At 32.9% G+C, this 6,830-nt stretch overlaps 1 long non-coding RNA gene and 1 other non-coding gene across 2 annotated transcripts; one reads left to right on the top strand and one right to left on the bottom strand.

Annotated features, from left to right (window-relative positions):
- Nucleotides 1–829: 829 nt before the first annotated feature.
- Nucleotides 830–900, bottom strand: Trnag-gcc (transfer RNA glycine (anticodon GCC)). Its single transcript has one exon. It is a non-coding gene; the product is annotated as a tRNA-Gly (tRNA).
- Nucleotides 901–3,679: 2,779 nt separating this feature from the next.
- LOC131930267 (uncharacterized) lies at nt 3,680–5,020 on the top strand. The gene is made up of 2 exons (XR_009384104.1): nt 3,680–3,788; nt 4,130–5,020. It is a non-coding gene; the product is annotated as an uncharacterized LOC131930267 (long non-coding RNA).
- Nucleotides 5,021–6,830: the final 1,810 nt, after the last annotated feature.

Here is a 6,830-nt window from a genome sequence, read left to right on the forward strand (position 1 = left end):
ATTGTGAAAATAGCAGTAAGTCGATACCTATGTTTTAAAAATAGAATTAGTAATACATTTTTTTTCCGAAGCCGACAATGTATACCTCTTACGATTACAAAAAACTAGCTTTGTATTTTGATAGAATTCATCTCATATTGCTATCAGTGTGTCTTCCAGACTTTTTTCTCCGGGGGGGGGGGGGGGCACTTGAAATTTTCGGCGGGGGGGGGGGGGGCGGTAGACTTTCTTCGGGGGGGGGGGGGGGGGGCGGACACTGTTAAAAGTATATATTTTCTATATAAATTATATACATTTCATTTCATTCGGGGGGGGGGGGGGCGGTAGAAGAAACTCTGATTGCTATATAACTCTACGTCTTTTTTTTCCACTTATTATAACCCATCGCTGTAAACATTATAAAACAACTCGGGAGAAAATAAAACAACTAAATCTATGGTTCTAAACCTGACGTCAGGGGTTCGGTAAGTCAGTCTCAAGGGTTTGGCGGTGGTTAAGACACATATGATCGGATTTATCAGTTCAGACAACAGAGCTAGTAGGTAGTGTACGGTGTATGCGCATATTAATTCGGTGGGGTTCGGCATCTCAAATATGGTTGAAGAACCACTGAGCTGAATGAATTTTATTAAGTCAAACATGACGACAATAATCTACTGCTAAGCTTAATTAAAATATTGACCGAAAATAGATTTTCTAACTTTATTATTTGTCATACAAGAAGCACGGCGGAGGTAACAATATCTTGTTGCCCATTTTACATCGTCAAAAACTACCAACTAAATTCTATCTAATTAAAAAAATAAAATAACCACAGTTTTAAAAAAGTTGCATCGACCGGGAATCGAACCCGGGTCACCCGCGTGGCAGGCGAGTATTCTACCACTAGACCACCGATGCCCATGAACGGGATGTATGCTCAAAGTATGTCATACAACAGCTGGCTACACTGCAAACTAGGCCACGCTACATGCTACATCGCTAGATAAAGTATTGCTTTTCGTCAGGAAAATTGTTGATCTTGGTTTTCGTTCTCGGTGCGCAAATCGTCCCTGTTGACTTCCCACAGTAACTGTTTCCTCTTTCGTTATCTGTTGTATTCTCATCTAAACAAGAATAAATGCAACGCTTATCCCAGCAGATGGGTGAATTTGTTCCGTGGATTTAGATCTGAATATGTTTTTATAAAGTAGGAAGATGGCGTTCAAATTCTATGTACATTAGTGATAACATTAGCATCATAGTAAATCTATATTATTTAGGCCAGTTATGCAAATTTTACATTTACTTTAGGAACACTAACTAGCAGTGTTTCTTCTAGACATTTTTCTCCGGGGGGGGGGGGGGCACTTGATATTTCCGGAGAGGATGGGGGATAGGGCGGACGAAATTTTCCGGGGGGGGGGGGTATACTGTTAAAAGTTTATTTTTTTATAGTAATTCCATCTCGTTCGGTAGAAGAGGGGGGGGGGGGGGGGGGGGGAGGGGGCTCCAAAGAGATGCCTGAAAGAAACTCTGCTAATTAGGCCTATAATCGTTGGAACATCAAACGGCTAAAACAGTATATAGGTCTATAATGTAAAATATCGAGACTTTTTGAACCTCTCCCTAACAATGGTTGACGCCCTCTCCCCCACTGTACAGTTGACGCCCTCTCCCCCACTGTACAATTGACGCCCTCTCCCCCACTGTACAATTGACGCCCTCTCCCCCACTGTATAGTTGACGCCCTCTCCCCCCACTATGAAGTTGACGCCCCCCCCCCCACTATATAGTTGACCCCCCCCCCCCCCTCCCCCCACTATATAGTTGACGCCTTCTCTCCCACGGTGTTGTCGACGCCTTCTCTGAGCTCACCATAAGGATCACTGAGTACACTTCACAGAAGACATTGCGCAATACATAACGCCGGGGTTGAGAGGGGTGATGGAGTAACGTTATTTTATTTTTAAATTTTATTTTCAAGATCATCATCAAAGCTGTGTCCTTAAGATTGCGTAAAAAACCGTATTAGATAAAAAATTTGTTTAAAAATATTACTATTTTTTTCTGTGCTTTTTCACCCAATATTACAAACTAAATTATTGCTTTAAAATATTTTCTATTTCACCAGAAAGACCGTGTTTTAAAAATCCAATCAAGAACATTCTATTCATATCGTTGCTTTCTTTCAGGTACAAAGCAATTAGGGCTATACATATTTAGTTTCTCTTTCTTTAATAAAACCTTGCACAAATATTGATCAGGAACCATTTCTAATCCTATATATTCTTTTCAGTGCAACAAAGCAACCCACTTTTTCCTTTGAGCTTTCATGCTTATTACTTTCACAGTATATGATCTAAATTCAAAATCAATAAACTGTTTTAATTTTTATAAGTTTCAATTCAGATTTAGTTTATATATATATATACTATATATACATACACACACACACACACACATATATATATATATATATCTATATCTATATATATATCTATCTATCTATCTATCTATCTATCTATCTATCTATCTATCTATCTATATATATATATATATATATATATATATATATATATATATATATATTTATATATATATATATATATATATATATATATATATATATATATATATATATATATATATAAACTTAATCTGAATTAAAACTAACTGTAAAAAATCGTGTTAAAATTAATATTTGAAGTGTTTCTGTATTTTTTGTACTAGACTGCCATCAACACAAACACTCACAAGTCTACACATCAACTCACCACGAGCTGCGAAATACAAAACAACACATCAACACGTACTAGTTAACCCTATATTGCATACTGTAGCCATATGGCAACGTACCATTTTGAACAACCACAAATGTTTAATTTTACAGATACACATTAACTATAGTGTTTCATCCCTTTCTTATAATCTCCCTTACAAAATAAATGCGAACTCTTTTTAGCAGAAACATTTTTGTTCCATTTCCGATTTCATTTTCGTGAGAATGTGGGCCAGCTTATCAACATGAAGGTTGGTATTTTTTTTATAATTTTTTTTTCATAAAGTACTTCTTACTTCACTATAAAAAAATATAATGATAATTCAAAACTATTCTAAATTGTGTATATTCTATCATATGTATCATGTAATATGATTTACATACTTATTTAGATCGAAAATGGTTTGTTGCCATATGGCATCATATTGCAACAGAGGTTACTTTCAGGCTCTGTAGCCAAATGGCGACAATAAATCTATTTTTTGTTTTTTTAAAGATTTTTCAATGTATTTAGTTATATTCAAAGAAGATAATAATGCTCCTATTACCAATTACTTCCTAAGTTCTTTTGTTGAGAGGATGTCACAGAAAGAAAATTTATTTACTAAATTTATCCGCCTACTAATAATAAGCATATTTACTAGGATTAGTACAACTACTAAATTGTATTTTGTAACTAAATAGATCTAACTATTTTAGCACATATATCACTATAAAATATATATATATAAACTGTTATTGGCAAATGCAATATATTATTTAGTCAAGAACATTACTGATTTAGAATAGTAGTAGTATTACTTATATAAACTTTACAATATATTTTATCGGCTAATAAAATTTATAATATATAATCCTAGCTTATATGATTTAGTTTTTAATTTTATAATTATTTTTTCAGTAGCTGCTAGTTACTGATACAAATGGATTCTAGAGAATTTTATTAGAGTAACATGAAAAGAAAAGTTAGAAGCATCATCAAACAGATGACCAGGAAACACTTCAGATACATTTCAAAATCATGACGGTTAGTTACAAATAGATTTAGGAGCTCTGTAATCATAAAAAAATGTTTACAAGATAGTAATCAATGACACTATCTATTGATAATGTATTTATTGATTGGGCACACGGCATGTCAAGATATCTAGCCTGAATTACCAATATAATTAATTATACCTTAGGGTTTATTTAGCGTAGAAATGTTATTGACGACACGAGCATATTGGTTTGACTAATTATTGTTAGAAATGTTAACCTTTTCTTATAGGGAAACAAATGTTTGTGTACTATTGACACAGTAAGTTTTATTCCAGTAGCCTACAGTTAAATGGTGGGTAACTTGATATTTTTATTTGTGTTATTCAGGTGAAGAAATATGAAACACGGCACAAGTTCTCTCAGAAGAAACAGAAATGCCACACCAGAAATAAAGTGTCTGACACCACACCATTGTAGGACCAACAAATAAAATCTACAAGTTTTGGACAATTATGAGGATATAAAGATACTAATATAATAATATAATTGGCTCTCTTGTTGTAAAGTGATAGTTGTATGGGAATTGTGTAAATAATTAAATTTTGAAATTCAGTTTTGTAAAAAAATTTTTTTAAAAAGTGCTAGGAACATTTTTGTTAGCCATCATAATATATGTTAGTGTTGTAAATATTTGTACATATTACAGCAGCTAGAATACATGGCTATTATCTGGTAGATATTTTAGTAATCACAATAATGTAAGGGGGTAAAAAGTGTATTGTACCATGCAGTGCGGCTAAAAGAACAACTATCACTGGATAATTTATGTGCTTGTATAATTTTTTTTATAAATCTCTTAGCTACAAGAAACTTACTACAACAAGCAAGTTCAAGAAATACACACTTGTGTCAATCCCATTAGGAAAACTGCTATAGCAACTTATTTTAGCTACAATATTCTCATGTGATAAAAAATAAAGATAAGTTTTACTAAGTTACTCATAATACTTTCCAAATTTACCTAAACAGATAAATAATGGTACTTATTGTGTTAGGTCCAAAATAAGGGTTAGGATTATAATGCAATTAAATAATGTGATCATTGATTTCAATACCAAGCATCCAACACAAGTTTTGGAAGTTTATCTCTTTCTTATGAGTGTAATATATAAATAAATACATTTTTATGTGTTTTAGTAGTATGTGAAAATTACCAATTTGTGTTGAAATGCATATATTATTGATATGTTTAATAAATCTTTAGTTTGTACTGTCCTAGAGCTTGTTTGTCTTTGTTTATACTAAAATTTGTTAGTTTGTTGCCATTTGGCAACTACTGAAATTTTTACCCTTATACGCACCATGTTGCCGCATGGCAACATACCTACAAAAGCAATATCCCATAATTTTTTTTACAAATTATCCATATAGAAGTGATCTATGATCTACCCATAACATAAACAAAGCATAGAAAAATTTTTCCATGTTCAAATAAAAAAGCGTGCAATATAGGGTTAAACACTGGATCAGACTTCCGAGCCATCTCATCTCTAATGGAGTACCCGGCATTATTTGGTCACGATATTTCATTGGATCTTGCTATTGGAAAAATATTAACGATAATAAGCTTATGATTCTCAAAATAAAAATAAAAATATACACACTAATTAATATAAAGGGTTACAAATAAGAAGTAAAATAAAAAATCAAAATAATCAAAGTAAATAACTAAAACAATAACGTTAGAATTAAATAATTTTAAAACACTAGATTTGGTTGTTATTTTTTTGCAAAATAAAAAACATACTAAAACATAATTTAAGAAATCAAAACGAGAAGTGTATGTTAATTTTTATACAAGTAATAACTTCAAACACTGGAAACTGGGAGGGGGGTAACAGCAAATGATAACTTGTGGGCGGTGTATGGAATAAAACAAATAAACGAGTCACTAACGGTGTCAGGCAAAATAAAATTCAGTCTCTTGACACTAGAGAAAAAGAAAAGATCATCCATAAAAAGTCGAATTGAAAAAATGCAGAGGAAAAAAATCGTCAAAAAAAAAAAATGGCAGTAAAAAAAAAAAAAAAACCACAGAAAAAAAATCACAAAAGTTAAGAGGTACAGGAGGTACAAGCAGTAATTGATATGGATACTTTTTTCCTGCATATAAAAGTTGTAGAAAGCTAGGACGAAATCAGCAATACAACATAAAATTTTTCATATAATATATATTTTTGCAATATATATATATATAAATAAATAAATATACATATATATATATATATATATATATATATATATATATATATATATATATATATATATATATATATATATATATATATATATATATATATATATATATATATATATATATATATATAGGATATATGTACAGTTTTTATGAACTATTCGGCTATTTAAAAAAAAATAACTAGATCTATTTCAACACCATGAGATTTAGCTATCAGTTGAAAGTATTAAAGCCATTTCACCGAAGGCCCCAATTACTACAGACCTAATCCACTTTAAATTACGACCAGACCTCCCAACATAACACAACCCGGAGGAGCGTACTGCTAGAGTAGAGGGGGGGGGGAGGTGTGGTCAGGCTACAGACTGTCTGACGCAGCTTAAAGCGCCTGGAGGGGGTTAGGGATTACGTTACTAATCCAGAGATTTTCAAAAGGTTAAAGTTCTCGTGAAAGCTGTAAAAAACAATTTGTTTTTTTTTTACCGCTGGAAATACCTATCCGGGGGTGTGGGTCAGTGAAAGAATGACAGTCAACCGCAGGGGTCAATTTCTTCTCAGAGGCGTAGCGAGGGCGAGGCGGGGCGTGGGGGGGGGGGGGGGGGGTTGCGGACTGCACCGGGTGACATCATTTAGGGGGGGGGGGGGCGGGGTTGACTCCAAGGCAAAACATTGCAGAATGTACAGAAGAATAATTCGTTTTACCAGATCCATTAATGATTAATTAAAGTTAAATCGTCTACAATTGTTACAAGAGGCTTGAGGCGACACCATGACGTAAACGCGCTACATCCAACTATATTATTAACATACTATATGTAACATCGTTACAAT

Source organism: Physella acuta, unplaced genomic scaffold (assembly GCF_028476545.2).
Source record: "Physella acuta isolate Inbredline_101_S28 unplaced genomic scaffold, ASM2847654v3 ptg001747l, whole genome shotgun sequence".
Classification (NCBI taxonomy): domain Eukaryota; kingdom Metazoa; phylum Mollusca; class Gastropoda; family Physidae; genus Physella; species Physella acuta.